The sequence below is a fragment of the Triturus cristatus genome, chromosome 12, assembly GCF_964204655.1.
Source record: "Triturus cristatus chromosome 12, aTriCri1.1, whole genome shotgun sequence".
In the NCBI taxonomy this organism is placed as follows: domain Eukaryota; kingdom Metazoa; phylum Chordata; class Amphibia; order Caudata; family Salamandridae; genus Triturus; species Triturus cristatus.
Window position 1 is genome coordinate 780,057,856 of NC_140595.1, and position 25,164 is coordinate 780,083,019.

General features: G+C 48.3%; 1 protein-coding gene across 3 annotated transcripts in view; it reads left to right on the plus strand.

Moving 5' to 3' along the window:
• ARHGEF15 (Rho guanine nucleotide exchange factor 15) overlaps nt 1-25,164 on the plus strand; it is a 344,297-nt gene that overhangs the window by 55,237 nt on the left and 263,896 nt on the right. For 2 of the 3 annotated variants that reach the window (XM_085639089.1, XM_085639083.1), the window contains exon 2: nt 14,365-14,475. The gene's annotated coding sequence lies outside the window, so the exon portion shown is untranslated. Of the gene's footprint in view, nt 1-9,444; nt 9,464-14,364; nt 14,476-25,164 lie in introns of those variants that run through there. The other variant, XM_085639084.1, reaches the window with a different exon arrangement.

Sequence of the window (25,164 nt, forward strand, 5' to 3'; positions counted from 1 at the left end):
TTCGCGAGCCTCATTGTTATTTCCTACCTTCTAATTGGGCAGCAAGAGGTGACTTCACAGATCAAGTAGTGGTTGCTTCATCTGAATTAGGTTTCTTCTGCTGCTGTGATTGAGGTACTGTTTTTTTTCTTGCGTTTTCCCCTCCCCGGTCCATGTTGCTTCTTCCTTTCCCGCCTTCATCTGTGTTGCTTCTTCCCCTCCCACCCCCTCTGTTGCTTCCTCCCTGTGCAAACCCCCTCCATGTTGCTTCTCCCCCCAAGCCCTGTCTGTGTTGCTTCTCCCCCTCCACCCCCTCTGTTGCTTCCTCCCTGTGCAAACCCCCTCCATGTTGCTTCTCCCCCCAAGCCCTCTCTGTGTTGCTTCTCCCCCCCCACCCCCTCTGTTGCTTCCTCCCTGTGCAAACCCCCTCCATGTTGCTTCTCCCCCCAAGCCCTCTCTGTGTTGCTTCTCCCCCCCCCACCCCCTCTGTTGCTTCCTCCCTGTGCAAACCCCCTCCATGTTGCTTCTCCCCCTAAGCCCTCTCTAGTTGCTTCTTTCCCAACCATCTTCCTCTATATTGCTTCTTCCTGTCCTAGCCCGTTCCATGTTGCTCCTTCCACTCCCACCCCTTTCATGTTGCTTCTTCCTGTCCTAGCCCCTTCCATGTTGCTCCTTCCAGTCCCACCCCTTCCATGTTGCTTCTTCCACTCCCACCCCACCCTCAGTGTTGCTTCTTCCCCTTCTACACTCTCCATGATGCTTCTTCCCCTCCCACCCCTACATGTTGCTACTACCTCTTCCACCTCCCTCCATTTTGCTTCTTCTCCTCCCATCCCCCATTTGTGTTGCTTCTTCCCCCTCACACCCCGTCTATGTTGTTTTTCTCTCCCAACCCTGTCCGTGTTGCTTATTCCCCTCCCACCTTCTTTTTGTCCCTATTGCTCATTACTCTCCTGCCCCAACCGCCATAAGGGGAAAAAAAGCAATATGACGCGGCCAGCACTGGCCGCTTCATACAGCTGTTTATTTCTTTTACTGCCCAATAACTCCAACACGCCCTCCCATTGACCACCTCAAAGCCCTATTGGCAAAGCTTACAGCTCATGTAGGAAGCTGGCTCTTTATATAGTGGACTAAAACGAGGTGCACTGTGTAAAGAGTCCAGACCAACCCCCAGTTGGTTTACAGAGGCACAAATGATATCCCAAATGCTCTCTTTCGTGGTAGTGGGGGCGAGCAGTTAGGCGTATCAGAGGACAGTGCTAAGCATTTGTTGTACTCAGAGGCAATCGATGAGACACACACTCAAGAATAAATCTACGACCAATTTAGAAGAATTGTATTTTTATATAAATTTTGACACCAAGAACTTCGTTATCAAGTATCTCTTTTAAATATTGCATTTTGCAGGTAAGTGAAGCACTCACTTGAATGCTTTCCTATGTAGGGAAGAGGAATAGATTAATAGTATTTACGGTCGGTTTCTGGGGTGTCCTTCGGGAATTGGGGTTGTAGGGGGCCTGGGGCCCAGGTCCAAAGTACCACCAGCAGTTACTCTGTACCTGCCCTGGGGGTCCGGTTACAGAAGAGCTGGTCGGGTTGGTAGCTGTGCATGATATGCTGGTAAAAGGAAGGCGGGGACCTAGAAACAGGCTGCAGGACGGGACTTGGGGAAAAGTTGGTGAGCTTCCAATAGGGGGCTCGGGTCCCAAGGGTCCTGGGAACAAGGGAGCAGAGTCAGTTTGTCAGTACCCGGGCTGGGGTGCTCGTGCAGAGTGATAAGGTCGGCTGGGCTCTGGGGATCCTAGGGCCTTGTGGTTGTTGGTCTCGCCGGTTGAAGATGCAAAAATCAGGGCAGTTGGGCCACTCCGGAAGTGGGCCTCTGTGGTGCTGTCGTCCCTTGACGGCTGCACATTCTCGGTGTCGTTGAAGTCTAGACTAGACTCTCATGGTCTTTGTTTGCCACACGGGGTCTGGTAGCCCGGATATTGGTCATGTGCAGCTCTGGTTGGTCCTGGTGTCCTCTCACTTGGTGGGGGACATATCTGACCTTCAGGAGCACAGGTACCTCTTCCTGAAGGGCTGCAGCATCGGGCTGAAGGGCTGTGGCATCGGGCTGGCTGGTGAACAGCCACTCAGTGAGCTGAACTTTGCCCTTCTGTGCCTGCAGACTGCATGGGAGTTGCTCATCTACTCCAAGGGAGATTACTTGGCAAGTTGCGAAGAGCTGGCACTCTCCCTGGGTTCGTGGAAGCTGGTCAGTTGCAGAACAAGTTATTGGTCATGATTGTCGAGACTTGGTGCAGGCAGGCAAGGTTTGGCGGCCAAAAGTTCAGTCAGTCTTTTGTTCTCACGTTTCTTACGGATCTTCATTGTCCTCTCTTCTTGATCCGTCAAATCTAAGGTCCTGGTGTCAGGGGTGCCATCTAAATACTCCATTTAGGGGTATTACGTGGGGTAACCGGTAGAAGCCATTGGGCTATTCACCTTTAGGGTGTCTGCACCCTCTATATGACCACTTCCTGTGGAAAGTGGGCCTAACCCTGACCCAGAGTGCCTAATTCTGCCAAAACTAAGATGGTGGAATTCTACAAGTCGTGTTCACTTCAGGTAGCCCATCCTAGGGGTGGCACTAGCCGGAGAGTGGAATAGGCCTCCAGATTAGCAAATTTTCCCGCCTGTCCTGGGTTCTAGTGGGCCTGGGCAGGGGGTGGCATTTTCTCCATCTGTGGAAGCCTTGGATCGCATATCAAAGGTGGCCGAGGCCTTTGAAGCCTCCTGGCTTGATATGATGATTACTTCGCCATCCTGCTTGGAGGAGGTGACAACATCTCCAGCTGGGTACCTCTAGGTTCCCTCTGGGTGCATGTTTTAATAAATCCATCACTGGAATCAGTGTGGGATTATTAATACGAGGTGTTTGATACCAAACATCTATGGTTTCAGTGAAGCCATCATGTAGCTGGGGAACTTGTAAACACCAGTGTCCAGCACATGTACTCAAAATGGCCTCCCTGTCCACTTGCAATATCTAAGAATCGTCTTAGAAATCACAGGGGCATATCTGCTGAGGTAGATAGGACCACACATGTAGTATAGTGCGCCCTGCCGTAGGACTTTAAGGCCTGCTGTAGGGGTGACTTATCTATACTGCTTGTGGTGTCTGCAGGCATGGCACACAGGAGGGGTGCCATGTAGTGTTTTCACTGTTCTCTGCACCATGGCACACAGCCTACACTGGCAGGCTGCATATGGGTGCTGAGGAGTCTCGTAGGGCGGCACAATCAATGCTGCAGCCCTTAGAGACCTTCTTTAGCTTCCCTGCCCTAGGTACCAGGGGTATCCTTTACTAGGGACTTACAGGAGGAGCTAAAGGTATTGCCAATTGGGGGAACAATTGTACAGGTTTAGGGAAAGGGATCTGGCCCAGGGGACCTGGATAGCAGGAAGCCAGTGCACTTCTGTCAAACTGCATCAGATACCAGGCTAAAAGTGGGGGTGACCATGTGAAAAAGGGTCTCTTTCCTACAGCTTGCCCTTAGGCAAGACCCATTGGCTTTGCCAATGAGGGCTGAGTTTTACTGATCTGGTGATTAATTTGTAATTCGCCTCCAACACAGTTCATCCAGTTGTTGGGCTTGTAATATGACTTCCCTATCGGAACCTGGACCACATTCGGCCATTGTGCCCTGGAAGCTGCTGTCTTTCTGTTGCACTTCTGCCGGTTTGTGATTACCTCCCAGAACAGGATTACAAGCGTGGTCCACCTTGAGAGTGGGAGCTTTATAGCGATCTCCTCCTAGAAGCCACTCCTCGGGCACCCTCTCTGAGGACCGTAATGGGAACCCACCTTTACCGATGTTAGCAAACTATAAGTAAACACGCTGCAGGTCCATCGACTTTACCACTCCAATATCTTCATATCGTCTTGGCCCATCCTCCAGGGTGCAAATGCTGAACTCCTATATTAATGCCAACATTAATTATATTAGTTATTAAAACTGCGTGTTGCTCCCATGCACCGAAACAAGACAGTCTTGTTTTGACAAAAAAAAATAAAAGGGCAGATAATGAACATTATTTCTTAAAAATGCACTTGGAATTGGTATGTTTTACCTTCGAGACTCACAGGCCTTTCACAAAAACTGCTAAAGAGCTATGTGAAGCGATGGCCTCGAAGCGGGTCATGATGGACTTCCTTGACCGACGCCCACTCTACACATAGGGCTCATAGGGCAACGCTGCGTTTCAGTGATGTTCCCATCATCCCTTCCGCCTGCAGCCTCTCTGGTGCTCCGTGAGTGAGGAGCTAGGCGTTAAGGGTAGTCAAACTATTCCATGTAACTGCTCCTCTGGCGGTGGAACAGTTTTGGCCATCCCTACCCCCAAACAGTGCCACACTGACTCTATCAAACCCCACATTCCCCCAAAAGAAGACCACATATCCTCAATAGACTACCACTATCTCCTACAGACTACCACTAACCCACCACCGGATTACGTTACACCCCCAGTGGAGCATCAGATTGCCCCAACCAAACCCCACAGGCCGTCACTACCACCAGCAGGCCACCACATACCAGTCAATACCTGCATCAGACCACTTTATACCCTCAATAGACAACGACAGATTACTGGATACTGGTAACAGGCCAACCCATCTCTGCATCATATGACCGCATACTCGACAGTCCAGCCATACCTGCCAAAGGCCACCACATAACACACAACAGACCACAACATAGCCCTAAAAAGTCCTTCACCTGGGCCCCAACAGACCATCACACAACCTTCAAATGATATAGCAGACATGTGCATATAACTCGCAAATTACATTAACATAACCTGCAACACACCACCCTTACCTTCCAATATTCATCTCATAACAGTTCATAGGCCCTCATATAGCCCACACCAAGCCCATAAGTACAATTGCCTTACATCAGTACCACCTCATGTAGGTGGGACTCACTCTTGGAAAGACAGGAATGAGTCGCAGCTTCCCACACTTTGTAGGTCGAGCCTGGGCAGCGCATGCGCTTCTCTGTGAGGCTGTGAGGGTCTCGAAGCTCCGCCCATATTTTTCATTGGCTTGTGTCATTGTCTACTGTAAACTCTGGCTGCTCATTGGTCAATAGCGTAGTAGTCCCTCCTTAGTACCGCCTTGTCTCATTTTGTAACTTCCCATGGCGACACCCCCTGTTACGTGTGTTGTTACTCGGTAGGCTTTAATTAGAGCCTCTGAGCACTATTTTCTCAATTAGCTTTGTTCTGCCTGCTGTTGCAGGCAGGACACTCTGCCCTAACGCTTTAAAAAAAAAAATGTTATAGCACGAACGTATTTGCAATGCCATAGGTTTCGCATTTGGGAGAGTTTAAGCTATTGTCATTGTAAATGACAATGTATTTTATTTGTGTGTTGTTTTTAAAACAGATGAATAAATAAACGGCATTTTCATTTACAATGCCAATAGCTCAAACTCTCGCAAATGCGAGACCTATTGCATTGCAAAGGCTTGTTGTGAATGTGGCCCTAAATGATTAGAAGTGAAACACCGCTGACGCAGGTTCAACACTACAGCACCAGGTCGTACACTGAGCCCTGCATACGTCACTACAACTGCACTGTACAAACACAGCCCGCAGCGCTACCAACTGCAGAGTTACACGTTCAGTGCATCAGTTTAAGCCGCGCGCATGCGCACTCGGAGCCCCGCAGCCGGCGGGACTGGTGCCCAGCGGTGCTCCCACGCCAGGCACGCGCACACCACTGGTGCTGACCCTGTCACATAGACCGACCCGTTGCATCCGTCGGCCCCGAGATGCTCCGCTCCCTGTTGTCCTCTGCTCTGATCATGGAAAGCCTGCAGCCGCTTCTCCTGCCCTTGCAGCCTGCAGGAAGCGCCACGTTTCCGGCCCCTCTGGGAAAGTTAGCAGTTTGTTTGTGGAGTGGGCGGGCCTGGAAAGTTCCAGGTCCCGGCGCTGGGTCTGGGATCTCAGGACCGGGGCCGTGCACAGGGCCCCTCTGTTCTGCCGCTCAGTCCCAGCCAAACCACTGGACACTGGTGGGACCGCAGCTCGACCCAGTTTATTTCTTCAAAAGTTATGCAGGTTTCTCAGCTTTCCATGTTGAGCGAGGAGATTTTATGCGCCAGGCAAAATGGCATTTTGCTGTTTGGGCCCTCAGTCTGCCCTAGAAACAAGGCCGGTTTAAGTTGTCTCGCAATCCGGTGGAATATTGTACCCTGTTGTTGTGGCGCCCCGTGAAAAATACCTGTCGCCACCTTCATATGCAGGCAGCCGTGTGTCTGAGGAGGCACGGGAGGTCGTGCACCTGCCGCTGAGCTCAGCAGGTTGGCTGCTTGCTGCACGGATGTTTGCAGCTGCAGGGTCACAACCCGAAGTTAGGGGGCCTGGTACATAGATATTCATACTGTACAGATCTGTAACTACAACGCAAGCTGTGCTATCGAACCCTAGTAAGATAGCTCTGTAGGTTGAGTGTCCACTGCAGAGAGCTGCCTGTAACCTGCATGCCGTAGGCTTGATTCCTCCTCGGTGATTTGTTCTGTCTTTTTTCCAAAGGGCGATACAATGAATACGATAGGATTGCTGTAATAATATTTAGCACTTAAATATAGCTTAGTTTGTGGTGTGTACAGTGCAAACTGTGAGGTGCCTAGGGCACATGGACAGCCAGCACGAGGCGTCTGGGCACATGGACAGACAGCACAAGGAGCTTGGACACTGTGCAAACTGTGAGGTGCCTGGTGCACATGGGCAGACAGCACGAGGCGCTTGGACACAGTGTAAACTGTGAGGTGCCTAGTGCACAGGGACAGACAGCATGAGGCGCTTGGACACAGTGTAAACTGTGAGGTGCCTGGTGCACATGGACAGACAGCATGAGGCGCTTGGACACAGTGTAAACTGTGAGGTGCCTGGTGCACATGGACAGACAGCATGAGGCGCTTGGACACAGTGTAAACTGTGAGGTGCCTGGTGCACATGGACAGACAGCACAAGGAGCTTGGACACAGTGTAAACTGTGAGGTGCCTGGTGCACATGGACAGACAGCATGAGGCGCTTGGACACAGTGTAAACTGTGAGGTGCCTGGTGCACATGGACAGACAGCATGAGGCGCTTGGACACAGTGTAAACTGTGAGGTGCCTGGTGTACATGAACAGACAGCACGAGGCGCTTGGACACAGTGTAAACTGTGAGGTGCCTGGTGCACATGGACAGACAGAACGAGGCACTTGGACACAGTGTAAACTGTTAGGTGCCTAGTGCACAGGGACAGACAGCACGAGGCGCTTGGACACAGTTTAAACTGTGAGGTGCCTAGTGCACAGGGACAGACAGCACGAGGCGCTTGGACACAGTGTAAACTGTGAGGTGTCTGGTGCATATGGGCAGACAGCACGAGGCGCTTGGACACAGTGTAAACTGTGAGGTGCCTAGTGCACAGGGACAGACAGCACGAGGCGCTTGGACACGGTGCAAACTGTTCGGTGCCTGGTGCACATGGACAGACAACACAAGGCGCTTGTACACACTGTGTAAACTGTGAGGTGCCTGGTGCACATGGACAGACCGCACCATGGAGATGCTTGGACACCGTGTGAACTGTGAGGTGACTGGTGCACATGGATAGACAGCACAAGGCACTAGGACACAGTGTAAACTGTGAGATTGTCAGGTATACATGGACAGACCGCACGAGGCGCTTGGACACAGTGCAAACTGTGAGGTGCCTGGTGCACATGGACAGACAGCATGAGGCGTTTGGACACAGTGTAAACTGCGAGGTGCCTGGTGCACATGGGCAGACCGCACCAGTGTAAACTGCGAGGTGCCTGGGTCACATGGACAGACCAGACCGCATGAGGCGCTTGGACTCAGTGTAAACTGCGAGGTGCCTGGTGCACATGGACAGACCGCATGAGGCGCTTGGACTCAGTGTAAACTGTGAGGTGCCTGGTGCACATGGGCAGACAGCAAGAGGCGCTTGGACACAGTGTGTCTGGTGCATATGGACAGACAGCACGAGGCACTTGGACACAGTGCAAACTGTGAGGTGTCTGGTGCATATGGACAGACAGCACGAGGCACTTGGACACAGTGTAAACTGTGACGTGCCTGGTGCACATGGGCAGACCGCACCAGTGTAAACTGCGAGGTGCCTGGTGCACATGGGCAGACCGCACCAGTGTAAACTGCGAGGTGCCTGGGTCACATGGACAGACCAGACCGCATGAGGCGCTTGGACTCAGTGTAAACTGCGAGGTGCCTGGTGCACATGGACAGACCGCATGAGGCGCTTGGACACAGTGCAAACTGTGTGGTGCCTGGTGCACATGGACAGACAGCACGAGGGGCTTGGACACTGTGCAAACTGTGAGGTGCCTGGTGCACATGGACAGACAGCACGAGGCGCTTGGACACTGCAAACTGTGAGGTGCCTGGTGCACATGGACCGACAGCAAGAGGCGCTTGGACACAGTGTGTCTGGCGCATATGGACAGACAGCACGAGGCACTTGGACACAGGGCAAACTGTGAGGTGCCTGGTGCACATGGACAGACAGCAAGAGGCGCTTGCACACAGTGTGTCTGGAGCATATGGACAGACCGCACGAGGCACTTGGACACAGTGCAAACTGTGAGGTGCCTGGGTCACATGGACAGACCAGACCGCATGAGGCGCTTGGACTCAGTGTAAACTGCGAGGTGCCTGGTGCACATGGACAGACCGCATGAGGCACTTGGATACAGTGTAAACTGCAAGGTGTCTGGTGCACATGGACAAGACCGCACCAGTGTAAACTGGACAGACGGCAAACTGTGCGGTGCCATGGACAGGCAGCGTGATGAGCTTGGGGCTCGGGCAGCGTGAGGATCTGGGGCTCTTGGACAGGCAGCGTGAGGAGCTGGGGGAATGGGATCATGTCCAGCCAGTGTGTAGAGCTTGGTGCACGTGGACAGACAGCGTGAGGAGCTTGGGGCTCGTGGACAGGCTGTCTGGGACAGAGCGCACATGACAGTGTGAGAGCCTGGAGTTCCTGGCCTTGGTTCCTTGCATTACTAACGCATGGTCAGTTTACGGGATGTGGTTAGGAGGCCTGGACGCTGTCGCCACATTCCAGGCCCAACGAGGTGGCCACAGACAAGCGGCCATTGTTGGGCAGGCTGTGCCTGTGGCTAGAAACAACCACCGTTTTCGGGCACAGCACTGGGCTAAAAACACGGAGAACCACGGCCTCTTTTTCCAATGCCATAAAGAGAGGACGAGGTGCACGCGGAGAGCTGATGACGACCCCCCCTCTTTCCTGGGACCCCGGGGGCCCTTACCATCTCCCCCTGTAAAACGGGCCGTCCGGGAAGGGGGAAGATCTGCGCCCCCCCTTGATGACGCAGGGCCTCCCACCAGCAACCATTCAGAGTTGTGCTGTAAACTCGAATCAAGGTGACTCGCTCGGGTGAGTGAATCTATCAAGTTACCCTTTTGTATTCAGGCCCTTTAGAGGTGGGGGTGACAGAGGGGGGCATTATTTCCCAGACCCTGCGCTTTTCCAAGCCCCCACACTATGTCCGCAACATGTATTTATAGATTTGAAAACGGCCCTAATGCCAATGACTAGGCAGCTAACACGTAACACTACCTCATGGCACCCGCCGTGGCCTGTCCTGGGTTCTGGGTCCCTGCAGGACCTGTTTTTAAAGTTTAACCCAGATCATGAGGGGCCCCACTCCAGTTTGACGACTCTGGCCCCGCAAAACCTCTGCCGTGCCTGCTTGTCCGGCCCACTCTGCAGTCCAGATCGGACACAGGAGCCACCGTTCAATACAAAGTTCAATCAACCAATCAATCACGGGTATGTTAAGCGCGACTACTCACCCTTAAGGGTCTCAAGGCGCTGGGGAGGAGGGGGTGTGCAGGCTCCAGTCCATCAAGGAGTAGGTCTGTCGAAGAGCCAGGTTTTGAGGTTTCTCCTGAAGATTGGGAGCGATGTTGTCTCTCTGAGGTGGAGCGGCAGGGCGTTCCAGGCTCTGGCCGCGAGGAAGGAGAAGGAGCGGTCTCCCGATCTGGTCTTTCTGGTGTGGGGGACAATGGGGTAGAAGAGCTGGGCTGATCGTAGGGTTCTTTGGGATGTGTGGAGGTCGATTCGGCTGTTGATGTATGCTGGTCCGGCTTTGTGTGCGTGGGTGAGGATCTTGAAGGTGAATCTAGCCTCCATGGGGAGCCAGTGGAGTGTGCGAAGGTGTTGGGAGATGTGGCAGTGTGTGGCAAAGTTGTGACGCAGCCGTCTGATCCACTTGGCCAAAGTGACGTTGCAGTTTTTCATTTTTGCATAATATTTTGGCCTTTGTTAGATCAGCGCGCCTGTTCCCAGTATAGACACTGTGCCTTAACATGTTTTGTGCTTTGATATGTTGTTGGTCAACCTGCGTCGTTAGGCCTGGCTTGACAGCCCTGCTGTATAGATTGTTTAGAAGTAAATTGGTTTACTTGTAGTCTATGTTTGAAGGAGGTATTTGCTGTTTTTTTTGTTGTTTTTGTAACTTGCATCATTCATCACCTGGGGCCAATTATATTTCCCAGCCCACCGTGTAAACCTCCGTCCTGATCAGTGCAGATATCCCGACAATTTCCACATTTAATCTTCCTGTACCAGTGTTCAAGGGAGCTGTTAGTGCAAGTTTTTCCTTGTTTTTCAGCATTTCTTTAAACATTTAGCTTAATTTATGTTCCATAGTTCCTTGCCATGCCTTGACAGCCTTGGAAATGCAGCTCCTTGGCTGTGGGTCTTCTGAAGTGGCTGCAGAGATAGTCCCAGAGTCTAGAAGGATCCCTTCTCTGGGGTAGATTGCCCGAGCAGATAATGCATCTAATAACGTGCTGCGGCCCCACGTGAACTGATAGAGTGGATGTAACTTAAAGGCAATCAATACCTCTCCATTGCCCATCCTTTATATTAATAATTCAATTTCTTTAAGTCTCCATTAGACGGCACCTTGACTTCCATGGAAATATTTATTGACCATCTCATGTGTCAAAGAACTTTTCTTTTTTAGTTTAACCTGTGACGTTTTCTTGTTGAAGACTTTGCAATGGAGATTGATACACCCGCGGCACCGCGCATCAGCCACTTGGGCGTTACCCTGGGAAAAATGCCTTTCATTTTCAAGGTCTCTCCACTTGGGCTGGAATGTGGGAATATTAGCCGTGTTCTATTATGTTTGATTATACTCTTTGTTACAATTTGTAACATACATATTATTCTTTTTGTTGTATTACTTCCTGAGGCGATATTTCTCACAGAGTTCTGGCAGTCTGCCTATTTCTATGATTTAACACGTCTCCGATTCTGTACTGTCTGACTATTCTTTCAGATGCATACATTGTGGCCTCAAAAAGTATTCCCTTGCTTTGACATTTGGGTTTCCCTACGACGCTCCAAGATGGCACCCAGCTATGCACCTTGGTCATTACTCATGTCTCTTCTCATTTTCACCTTCTCATTCGTGATCAAGATACTGTTCGTGTCGAAACGCGTTGAGTGTGCTTCCAAATAAACTCTACCTTCATCAGCTTGCTGCGAGTGAGCGTGACATGTCTCTGTGATTTTGGAGTTTCTGTGCAGCTGGAGATACAGATATAGAGATCGATATACAGAGAGAGTAGAGAGAGAGTAGAGAGAGATAGATGGAGAGATGGATATATATTAGGATTTGCTTTCATGGTTACCCCCACTTTTTGCTGGTGTTATCTGTTTTCTGACTACTCTGAGTGGGATCCTGCTATTCCGGACCCCAGTCACTGTGCTCTCTCCCTAAATTGGACCATGGTGAGCTCTTAGGTACCCCCAGATTGGCTACTTGTGTACCCTTCTAAGTCCCTAGTATATGGTACTAAGGTACCCAGGGTATGGGTACATCCGGGTTCCCCCATGGGCTGAAGCATGTATTATGCCACCCATGGGAGGCCACTGAAACTGTGACTACAGGCTGCCAATGCAGCCTGTGTAAGCTGGTACTAGCACCACTTATGACAGATATAAGTTTCATTATACCTGATGTCTCTACACTTAAAACCTATAAGTCACCCCTAAGGCAGGCCTTTCAATCATGAAGGCAGTGTGCTTGTTTATAAGTGTGAGGGTGCCCCTGCATGAGCAGGTCACCCCTACTAACCCCAGAGTCCATTCTCCAGGCGTTGTAAATGCGTCAGCCATTACGATACATAGAGTGGCCATACGTCATTACGAGATGGCTAACTATAAACTGGTAGTGACGAACCCTGGTATGTTTGGTATCAAACATGTTGGAATCATATCCAAAATGGTGTGGGAGGTATGATGCCATGCACTGTGGGGCTCCTCCGGGAAGCCCCCCCATGTTCCCGGTACCAATCTTCCTGAGTCTGACGGCAAGCTATGGCTGCTGCCGGCCACAGACACGATTCGTCCCTCCTGCTGCTGAGCCAAGGTCAATCAGGGGAAGGTAGGACAATTGGTTTCCTGTTAGAGGGAGGTGTGACCACCTCCCACACAGGATTTAGTGTGTTTGGCTAGGCTGGGGGCGCTTGCCAGTGCCACCAGACTGCTTTGAAGGGCACATTTGGTGCCACCCTTGCATACGCCAGTTGAAACCAGTTCAGGGAGCCGTTGACGCGAAACTGGACAAAGGACATGTGAGTATCCTCGTCCCTGTTCAGCCTCTCCTCTGGGAGGGACCCCTGAATTGTCCCAACCCTTTCTTGAGGGTATTTAAAAGTTACCTGTGGGTGGGTCCCTAGATTTGTCGTGGGACAAGATTCAGATCCGAAACCACTTCATCTTCAGCCGTCTGGGCTCATTGGACTTCGTTGGACTTCACTTTGGGAACTAGATTGGATCTGGAAGGCTCCTGCTGCTCCTGGTGTCGTCCTCCTGCCAGTCTTCAGCGTCATCTGTGCCTGTGCTCCATTCAGGATCCTCGCAAGGGCTGTGGACATCCAAGACACCCCAAGGAACCTCCCTTAGAGTGAAGGAGTCACTCCCCTGCATCTGCAAGCACCGCAACGAGCATCCATCAGCCTTGATTTATGTCCACCTTAACATCCACCAACCCCCGAAAGACTGCCCTGTGTGTAGCTGCAAGGTTGGTGTAGGACGTCAATGATACAATCATAGAGTAATTTGTTTTTACGTAACCACTCAAACCACATTTCCGCTGTTTCTAAGCACTGTGCATAACAGATGTTACTATTATCCTTGTATTGGAACTTAATTTTAAGTAATAGGGCCACTGGAATTGTGCGATTCTGTGATGGTGTTTTCTGCATAATTAGGGATATGTCGCATTTGCCACTTAATCCATCATCTGCCGCATAATTTTTGCAGATTTTAAGAAACCTAATTTGTACTAGCCCTTTCGGAAATGTTGAGTGGTCACGTTCATGACCAAGGACCAGCATACATCAACCACCGCCTGAACTTCCACCAACCCTCCGGACACCTGCGCTCCGCCCCCCATGCTCACATTCCCTGCATCCACCGAAGCGCCAGTGGAGGACGCGCCTTCTCCTACCTCACCACTAAGTCCTGGAACAACCTTCCCCTGCACCTCAAAACCTATCTCCTGGCAGTCAGAAAGGGACTCGAGACCTGGCTTTTTGACTGATCCCGTCTCTTCAACAGCAAGAGTCTAGCACTTGGATACCCATGCGGGTGATTAACCACTCTCTACAAATCTCAGTTAGTTAGTAGTCGTTTCCATTGTTTATTGTTGTATTTGGGTGATAAATTGGTACTAATGAGGTAAAACCTTTGCACACAGTGTTCAATTATGTGAAAATTACAAAATAAGTAATACTATCACACGTGTCACTTACTGCAGTACAATTTACCTTTCTTGTCCCATAATTTTGTCCCATAATTTTGTGAACTTTGCCACCTAATTTGGTCCTCGCCCCTGGTAAAAGTAACAGCTGTTGTTTCTCGCTATATTTACTCCAGTAACTTGTCGTTCAGTAGGCCTGGATTGTAGTTAGAGCCGAAGTAAAATGCCAGGGCTCACTCACTGGAGTGACGGGACGCCGGTCTCTGGTGAGCTCACTCACATCAATGCCACCCTGGAAGAGGCGCAGAACAAGGAGGAAGGTTCGACACTACCCAAAAGAGGGGCTGGTATGTTTGGGGTTCCTTCCTTTGAACTGCCCAACTTCACACGCCCCTGAGCCCATACACATTGACTTTAGAGCGCTCTGATGCCCCTGTTCAAAGAACAGCTGAGAAACAGAATTGTGTAGCTGTGTACTGTTGTTAAAGTGATACCAAATGCAATAAAGTTTAAACAAGTATTTTTTTAAACAAAATATATTTTCTGCTCTGTGTAGGTGATGGCTCTTAAACCCTGAGGTCCACGGCTTCTCTATGGAAAGCTCAACACACTTGGCGCTACACCTCACTGCGAAGGGGCGGATAATCTTGAACTGGGCAGAGGACAGGTAAACACGATTCTAAAAAAAATTAAAATATCTTTTTTTCTTTGGAAAAAGGTGTATGTTGACTTCAGGATCCTGAATATGTGCCACGTCACTTTGAAATGCATTATTTTCTCTGTGGTCAGTCCTGGAGCGAGGGCGTGCAATGGCAGAGCGCCGACCTCTTGTTTTTGGCAAATTTCTCTGACCAGCGCTCTGCACACCCTGCCTATGCCTGCGATGAATCTATCACCGGGTGACAAGCAAAGAGCATCAGAACAGGGCTGAAAGCTGGCCTGGGTGTTGGGGTGTTATAGAAGAACACAGCAAAGTGATGGATGGAATGCTTGAATTAATCTGATCGGCTGGTAATCACTCTGGGCCACAGCCCAGCCCATGTTTACTTTGCCCACTGTGCCACCTCATTCGGGAAGCAGTCATATGCAAATCAGTCTTGGTCCTTCTCCAATAGGAACAGTCCAACCCGAACTTACAGGCCGGGTCCCCTCTGAAATTAAACACAAGCAACCCCAGTCTGGTTTCGGCCTACTTCCACCTCATCAGTAGTGTGCAGCTTCAGGCCTCTGGCACAGTGAGCACGGGATGCACGTCTTTGCATATGCATCACACTTAGGGTGTCACACTGAGGACCGTTCAAAATGAAGCGTGGAATGCTTGGATTCTAAATCAGTGTTCGTTACTCTGGGGCACAATCAAGTGCACAGATTTTTACCAAGGTGCAGGAGTGGAAAACACCACCCCTATGGCATTCAACAGAAGCGGTGGGCCCAACTCACCAAAAGAAATACATTTTCACCCATATGTTTACACCTTGTTTTGGATTAGAAATACGCATTTTGGAATTAGCCAAGAATTCAGAAGTCGTCCCTAGGGTAAGCAGGTATGCATGCGGAATTGTACATAATACAGAATTTTGCATTTGAAAAAGCTTGGCAAATGTGCATTCTCACTCTTTTTTCCCATGTAGAAACCCTTTCCACAAATTTAGTGTGCGGTCCTTGGACATTACTGCCCTTGAACTTGATATATTGTCGTCCTTGGAAGGATTAATCTCTGACGGTTTCCAGCACAGTATAGGACCTAAATAAAGTGCATATTCACAAACTCACAAGTTTGTGGCTGTGCGCAAACTTTCCAGGGCACTCTCACCCCTGAAGGCCCGCTCTCCATGAAGCACACTGACTACCAAAATCCTATTACTTCAGAGTAATGGAGTTTAAAAGCATAAATGTGCATTTTGTAAAAGCAATGCATGAATGTGTACTAGTGAACCAAGCCATATGTAAGTGTAAGCTGAACTCACACTCACAAATGGTTTACAACCGGGCTCCCAGTCTTAAAAGTATTGTTGGACCTTTTTTGGAACAAAAGCCCGTTTCCAGTCACCCAAGAGCGGCACCGCCTGAGCAAGATTTCCGAAATCTCCGGAGTAAAGCACTGGTCCATTGATGGCCACCTTCTTCTAGAATGATATTTGTGAACTATTTGAAAACAATAGTGGAGGGATATGTGGGTCTGCTGAGGATAGGCCCCAAACCATTGCTGAAGCCGGACATTACGGAACAGAACAGAGACCCTCTTGCCGTATCTGTTGAGGTGTGGGAAGCACCTTATGCGCCTGAGTAGGTTTTAGTTCATGTTGTAATCACTTTAAAATAAATTATATATACGTGTGTGTGTGTATGTATGTATGTATGTATGTATATATATATATAATTTACATGTATACACATGGGGCGTTTTGCATATATATAGGGACATCTTTAGAGGTATATAATGTTGATATTATGCACCCCATACTCTCCTCCCGGCACCTAGCATATGGAAAGTGTTTGGGGCAAAGGAGGGCTCTGTCTTGGGTATAAGCGAGCCAGCTGCAGCTCAAGGCTTCCTTTTAAAATTGCTCATCGGAATGTCTGTTGCTTGCTTAGTTGAAAAGTTCCAAACATGTGGAGTGGTCATTTGTTGTGCTTCAGAGGCACGAACCAGACCTCCTTTGCTCACATTGGCTGGTAGGAGCGCGTGCTAGCTTGATTAGCTCGCTTCTCGTTCACCAGGGCTACTCGTTTCAGCTCTACACCTAGAAATGTATGTTGTTTGTGCTCCTCAGTAGGTATAGATCTGATTTGTTTTGTTCTGCACAAGGTTTAAAGATGTGTGCTCCCATGTTTAGCTCGTGACTTGTGCCTTGTTTTAGCCCATCGCATGCAAGCTTAGGCACGATAGTTTAAAAACAGGGGGTCCTTTGTTCGGCTCAGTAGAAACTTTGTTTTGTACGGCTTGATAATTACAAACCCGCCTCCTTTGTTCAGGTTCCTAGTGCCAAACCTAAGCTATTTATATCCGCTCACTAGTAAGGACATCAGGATACTTTGTTAATTTGAATATTTACACCTTTTGGCTACTTTGTTCAGCTCGCTTGGTACAAATCTTGCGATAACCTGCTCAGTTTATTCATTGTCTTTCTCTGCTACTTTTTTGTGTTGATTGTGTTCAAACCTGGGCTCTGTAATTGGGTTTGTTATTTTTTTTTAAACGGTGCTACACTGTTCTGCTCAGTTGTTACAAAGGGGCACTCCTTTCTTCTGCTCGCTGTTTACGTACGTGTTGTCCTTTGTTCACCACAATAGCCTCTACGCACCCAAGACGGGAACACCTCCCGGTATGCATCGGGGCTGCCGACACAAATCTTCAGTTTAAGAACAAGAGTGATACAATTGTTTAAAGAGCACTACGTCGTGACACAATAACAATGCTCTTTGCCTCTCAGAATGTAACACCTCTGCCTAGAATCACTCTTTGATGGTATCGCCGCTTTCTACCACGTACAGGCTTGTTTGTCTCTCGGCTAGGTTTGCGTTCTATACAAATTTCACCTCATCAGGGGTAGTAAGTGCTATATAAATGCAATTATAAAACAGTAGTTACCGCCATAGAGAGTTACACAATTATATTACCTCATTGAGTTCAAAAGTTACAATCTTGGCCACCTTTGTTTGGCTCAAAAGATACAAACCCTGCTATTTTCAGCTCAATAATTAAAAGAATTTAGGCTACTCTTTTCCCTTAAGTAGTACAACTTATTTCTGCTTTGTTCGTTCTGCTCACTAACTCCGCCTCCTTGTTCTACCTAATAGTTCCAAATGTATACTATTGTGTTCCGCCCAGTTACAAGCTTTCAGAAGTTCCGAACGTGTGCCCTGTTGCTGCTCGGGATAGTTACACATTGTATCTCCCTTGTTCAGGTTGCTAATTTGATTTCTTTTTTAGCTTCTGCGGTAACAAAGCGGTCCTTTGTTCAGCTTAAAAATACATTGAGTTCTGTTGTCGCGTGTTTCATTCATGAGATAAGCAAGCGTCCGCCTTTGCTCGACTTGCTAGCTACAAACTTTTTCGGTCTTCTCTCCTCTGGCAGCTGGCAGCCTCTTTGTGCCCATATTAATGTGCGCACATGATTGAGCGAGCGAGGGGGTGGCACAAAAGAGTGTGTCCTAAGGTCAAACTTCAAAAATGGTGCTATACCTGGATTCAAGCTAGCCTGGCTGATGAGGGATGATACCCTGAAACCGGCCCCAGGACTCTTGTTTCCACTCCAGGGAGGACCTGGCTTGGCAGTTCGGCCTGGACTGTTCCCATGAGACACAGGGTCAAGACTGATTTGCATATGGCTGGGTCTAAACTGGAGTGGCATGGGGAGCAAACGAACAATGGATTTAACCCAGATCTCTTGATTGGGGGCTGAATGTATGATTAGTTCCGCATTCCATCCATAATTTGTGGATAGCAGCACTGCAAGAAACATTACAGGATTGCAGGTTTTATTCCTTATCATAACTCCTCATCCAGGCTTTGCGGCTCAAAAGCACGCCCCATAAAAGCAAGGATTGCACCTTGGAGACTGGAAGAAAGGTACCTTGTAGGAGTACTGCACACAACTGTTCACCAAGTTACCTATGTGTGCGCTAAGACCTCTTACCTCAGGCTCACACTTGCCTCAGACCACACTATAGATTGTTCGTGGCCTCCTCAAGCCTTTGTGACCGTGGACCCGTGGCATCAGACAACTCACGGTGGCTGTGCCATTTGGACCCCAAACACCACGACAGACATCAGACTCTTCGACTCGCCTACTTCAGAAAGAAGCATAAGGTACACTCTTCGGGTAGCACCATCTCTGCCATTTAGGAAGAAATTAGTGTCTTCTGTCCCTGGGACCCATGTATAGAGTAACGGCCCCAACTCTGCCCTAACCCCACCCACTTGTTGAACCACATCCCGAAATGTACCATACTCCCTTACTGCATACAACACCCACTGCTCCTGACATGGGGGTTTACTATTGAAGTAAATATATACATGCCACCAATTTGCATCTGGACCACATTAATATACAACCATTCTGCAGCTGACCACCCGAAAATGCAGTCTTTGGGAATCAAGCCCCTAGGAAAATGCAAACATTTGAAACCTGGACCTAATTAATAACCAGCTGTTTCCATTTGACCGTAATTAATAGACAACCCTTTGCGGTCTGTATCTGATTAACATGCACCCGTTTGCATCTGGAGCTCATTAAAACGCATCACATTTTCTCAGCCAGTTGAAATCCCTAACTTCCTAACATACAGTTTGGAGTATGAACCTTATCACTATGCAACCGTTTTTAATTTAGCCCTCATTTATATGCGCGTGTTTGTGGGTAATCTAATAACGAGGCATCCTTTTGGACTCTGAACGCCACTATCTTGCAGTCCTTTGCCAAATGGGCTTAATATGGACCAGTTTTACTTCTGGGTCCCACTAATTTGCTTCCAGTTTGACCCTGAGCCTCATTGGCATAAACCCATTCTGAGTTAGTGCCTCTTTAATATTCACCCATTTATAATTTGAACCTTTTCAATCTGCAGCCATGCGTAGTCTGTGCCTCAGATTCAGAAAGACGTCAGCCGTGCTTGATAAGGGGCCTTATTCACTGCGGTGACGACTGCAGGGAAAACAGATATTTTCATAACAGCCCGTAGAAGTGATCTCACTCTGTCGAAGGCCTTCTCTGCATCTAATAATTACCATTTGAACACAATGATGAGAGAAAACAAAATCAATTTGAGACTTGGTAAGATTTTAGATGGTAAAATGTGTTACAACCACAGACAAAACCATGTTTATTCTGACATTTTAGCGCATGATAAGTAGATTTTTAATCTTCATACTAGAATTTGAAAAGGAAATTGGTTGCTAGGTTGAGGGACAAGTATTATCTTTGTTAAGGATAGATAACTGCGCTGGTCTGACTCTAAATTGTCAGACATTTCAGCTTCCAAAAGCCATAAAAAGAGGGGAAATAAACTCCTTAAATTTATTTTTTAAATTCCGCTGATGTTTCATCTGCTCCTGTAGTCTTGCCGTCAGCTAGCGAAACAATCACAGCTGAGACTTCTTGAAAATAAGCGGGCTGGATCAGTTGTCCTTCCTTGGGTGTGGATATTTCAGGACAATTAAACTTTTTCCAATATTAATGGCATTCCCAAGACCTGTCACTACTCTCTTAAGACGGTATTGGGAAAAGTATTCCCTAGATAATCCCCAATACCTTTCTGATTTCCTAACAAAAGACCCTCTGTGTTTTTCTTAGTTCTGCATTTTTTTTATTGTATTCGTACTTTTTTTTCCTAAAGTGCGCCACAACCCAACCAGCATCTTGACTCTGCAAGCTTGCACATGTTCAATAAATATTTCCTTCTGAAATGCCTTTAAATGAAGATTCGCTAGTGTCTAAACAGAAAACAACCAGCAACATGCGGCGGTTCAGCCTTAGTATCTGCACATCTACTTCAAGTAATTGGCTATGATGTATAAACAGTAAAACAAATGTGAATTCGGTGGTGCTAAAATGTTGTGCACCAAGCCACCATTGGTGCAAATCGACCACGCTTTTAAACAGTGCAGACCTATCTATACAAATAAATAACTTTCAAGCACAAGTCCAGGAGGACGAAACGTGTGTCGGCTGCGGGAGTTCTTGGATGATACTATATGCATATCTGCACTTGAAGTAAAAAAAGAGTTTCAAGTACCTGGTCTTGTGTCAATTGGACTTAATTACGACTTGTGAACAAAGAAGATTAAAAACAAACATGTACCGAACTGTGTGTGCTTAAATGTTATATATTTGTATTGACCCGTTGACCGCGGCGCAAATTCCGCCGCGTCGGCCAATGGACATGCGCAGCATTAGCCAGGTAGTTCTCGCGGCACCCGACGCGCGCACCGAACGGGTTAAATAAAGATTCGCTGCCTGGAGCTTGTCAGTCAGGTACGGAACGACCGAATCCTCGTTAGCAATCGCACCCCTGTGTTCATCTTCCAGTGACTGCATATGTGTAAATTCGTGGATCGAACGGCTCGTTCAGATCCCTCTTATGAAAGCCTTGAGAGGCTCCCAGACCATAGCAACGCGTGCTGTTTTTAACATTTTGGATCTCAGTTGGACCTATTCAATCTCTTCATCTCCATTTGCGCAGTAAAAGGAGCAGATTGTGACGGGACCGGTGTTCATCTTGCTCTTGCGTAATAACTCATCAGCTCCTAAGCTCTGTAGTGCTCTGCCAAGCAGTAAGTGCAGAGTGATGGCCCTTAATTGTAACACTGGCATATGACACACTCGACTCGTTGCCCAGAAGAGATGTAAGCCAAATTTCTTAAATGCCAGCCGTCGAGAGTAGGGTAGATGTTTCGTGGAAACAACAGGTCTCGGTGTTTACCTGTCGTACGTAATGCGAAATGGGAGCTAGTTAACTAGAACTTTGCAGACAATGGTCTTGGTAGCCGCCAATACAACTTAAAAGTGCCGGAAGTAAAAGTACAAAGCCGTACAGAACACCAGACATTCTAGTTCCTCTTAAATGGTCTTAAAGCATCCATTGATTCTAATCTTTTTTTTTTAGCATTGGCAAAGACTGTTTGTTTGATTTTAACAAAATTATAAATACAATAGTCTCACCTATCTGGGCTTTCCACCAGCTCTCTTCATCCATAGGTTTATTAGTGTGTCATTCACATTTTTGTTCCACCCACCACCACAATACAGCATGGGGAAATGGACCAGCCCCGTTCAGCCATTGGCTTGCTTTTCTGTGAGTGACTGCATTCTACTCTTGCGCGGTGTGTACTTACATACCAAAAGTAGCCGCCTTGTAAAACTTTACAAAAGTTGTTCACAAGCATTTGCAAAACCAATAGTCCGCAGCCAACACCAGACCTGTTAGCCTTGCTATTGCTTGTTTCAGATTTGTTACAACACCTTGCTCGGACAGTCCTACGCAGCATTGCGCAGTTACCCTCCCTCTACAGCGGTCTCTTTGTTACCCCTATGCTGTATTGTCTCCAACCTGCAGCACGATCCTGCCCCAGTGATCCCGGGCAGAAGGGCTGTAGCCAAAAGAAGAGTCCATTCACAGCCACTGACAAGGAAGTAAACAAAGAGAATGACGTAGACACTACCCCATGTGTCCAAAGTAGAAACATGTCATGGCCCATGACCCCCAATGATCACATTGTAGCTGTCCATCACAACCCTTAGTTCCTCGTGTGTGCGCCATTGGATGTGGTGTTAGGGGTGTGTGCTCTGGCATGGATATGTTGGTGCTCTTGATCTCACTTTCCTTTACTATAATACACTAGTTGGATTTATAGAGCGCATGGCGACCCGTAGGCATCGCAGTGCTCGTTGAACAACAGTTCCTATGTTAAAGCTCCCTCCAATAACCAGCTTTTGAGGAGTTTTCGGAAAGAAAGTTCATTGTCCGATGTACAAGGTGCCCGGGGAAGGGCATGCCAGAGCTAGAGACATTGAAGCTGCAGGACTGTCCTCCACTTCTTGCTCTTCCAATGGGTGGAACCAAGACCCTATGAGTGTTGGAGGAGCTGAGAACCCTCTGGGGGATGTAGGGGGCAGTGAGTTGACGAGAGATGGGCGGTCCTTGCGTTCGGTGTGCTCTGTGGCAATGCACAAGGCCTTACATTTGTTTCTTTGGACAACTGGTAGCCATTGTAGGTCCGCCACACCTTTCCCGACTGAGGTGTGTCTAGGCATCTTTAACCAGGTCCGTGCCGCTGCGTTCTGCACGACCTGTAATTTGCTAATGATGGCTTTGGGCGCCTTCAGGTGAAGTGAGTTGCCATAATCCTTTCATGGGTGTATGTGAATTGTGATGTTTGTCAGTTAAGGAAAGTGAATCTGGACCCTAGTAAGATCTCCCTTCTAGACTCTGACCCTCAGTAACATGCACCCGATATCATGGTTTGGGTGACCCGTCCACGTGCAGGGCCGGCTTTAGGGCAGTATAACCGGTGCGGCTGCACCTGGCACGGACTTTGGTGGGCGGTGCTGGGTTTAAAAATAACCTGTTTATAAGCATGCGGACTTCCTTGTGAGTTCAGCAGTTTTCAGGCAACAATTACCATGTCAAGATAACTCTGGTGATTAATGTTCCTACAAGAGATTGAAATTTTGTCTAGTGGCAGTTTTGACTCATCCTAAACTAGCACAGAGGGTTCATGTGCCTGCTGCAAGCAACGTGTACCATGCAGATAACAGAACTGAGTTAGTGAACTGAGTTGAACTATAAAAAATGAAATGTATGTCAGAGAGAGGCTATGGAGAGATGAGGGGCACTTTTGCTGGGTGGTAGTGAGGGAATCCGAGGAAGAGGTCATGGGGCGGGGTGCCAAATAAGACTGTCCCACCGGGCGCCACCAGCGCTAAAGCCGGCCCTGCCCACGTGTTTAGAGAACCTGCGGATGGGGACATCAGACATCACACCGTCCCTCATTTTTGATGTTGAAATTCTGCGTGAATTCGGTCTTGAAAAGTTATTAAATGCTTATAGAACACGACATTAAACCGTTTGGGTAACAATTCTATCGCCGGAGCAAGGGAACAATGTGAAAGGACAGAACACAAGTGGCTGTTGCTCATGGCACTTTTCTAACCGTTAATTGTTTCCTTCTGTCCGAAATGGATATGAGGATGTATTTTGCACTAAAAAAATAGCAGTAAAAGCCACATTTGCATTTTGCATAATTTCACGTAATTTCACATTTTCAGAAATTCACATAATCGTACAAAAGGAAATGACTGAATCTTCCCTCGCCGGTTGTAATCCTGCCCTTCGTATGGCGTCCACCGCAATTGCTTCTTCAACGATAATCCGGCTTGTCTGTCACCACTCAATGGGTCTCATTTTTGGACACCTTGCAGGGAGATATAGCATTGTCGACCCAGCTGTGATCCTGTGTATTCCTTGGCGCTAAAGGTAAATACCTCTACTGCATGTGCATTAACCAATGCACTTTCTTATCAGATAAGCCAGGGGTGTCTCGTGGACAGATTCATGCCAAATAGTTTAAATAATCCCTTACTGTGTAGCCGCGGATACATTTTAAGTCAAGGGCAAAGTGGGCTCCGGCCCAGGGCCCCAACCTTCCAGAACCCCCCCCCCCCCCCCCCCCCCCACCCGATAGAACTACCTCTGTTCTGCAGTCTTGCCCTGATGACCTTGAATATTTCTTAAATAGATTGTTTTGAATATTGTTTCCTTTCATTTATTTGTAATGTGGGTAATGTGCAGTGTCTGTGACAAACATTCTACAGAGAATTGTTGCGCTTGTTTCATTCAACATCCATAAAAAAAAGTTTATTTTAGATCAAAGAAGGACCTCACGTAGAGACATAGGAGGGGCGTCAGGATTATTTGCAGTAATATTAGTGAGCTGCTGCTCTGTTACCATGTTGAAAACACGTCACTATCCCCGAGTATGAGATGTAAACACTTTAGAATGTGGAGGAGTGTGTCTGCACTGCCAGTGACCTGGCCAAAGAGGGCGCGAAAGAGCTGAAACTGGATCGTGAATTCAAAGCTGTTCTGAACAGGGGCCCCCAAAATACCTGTGGCCCAGCCATGGCCCCCAAAATCCTTAAGATGTCCGTGCATAGCCTCTTTGTAAATGTGTCTCGTGAATATTCTGCTCTGAGGCCTCGTGGAACAACTTTGGCCGTCGCCGAGCCGAGCAGACAGAGTAGCGTTAACGCAGCAACCCCCGCCCACCCCCCAGCTGCCTGATTACGTAACTGGACACCCACCCTTTTGTTCAAAAAGAGTGACGGATCACTCCCAAGCTGCTGTGACAAGACATTGGCCGACGCCCCTCCTTGTAATGTACCCCCGGGAGGGGTGGGGCATCGATTTCCGTGGCCTGATTTACCCGCCAGCTGAGGATTCTCGAGTGCGTTCGTGCGTGCGTGCGCTATGAGTTTACATTCTTTATATAAAGAACTTCTTAAAGGTTCTTGAACTAAAAAGTCTTTTGTCTAATAAACACAGCTACCTAGTGAATCAAGTTCAGCCTGACCACATCAGCTAGTCCTGTTTTTTATATCCAACACCTTGCATTCTGGGACTTGTAGTTTTTTACACTTGGACCAGAAAGTCCGGGAGTGGGAAATGCTGCTGGCTGAAAAACACAAGACTGGTTGGAGGTGCCTCATGTGACCCTGTGACCCGGAAGCTTCCTTTGCACTACAGTGTGCCCTCTTCAAAGATGTACAAAAGGGAGCTAAGCAATTTATGTACTCAACTTGTAAACTGTTTTGTGGCTCCTATGGTCCAGTTCCCCGTGCACGGAGCTGTTGCT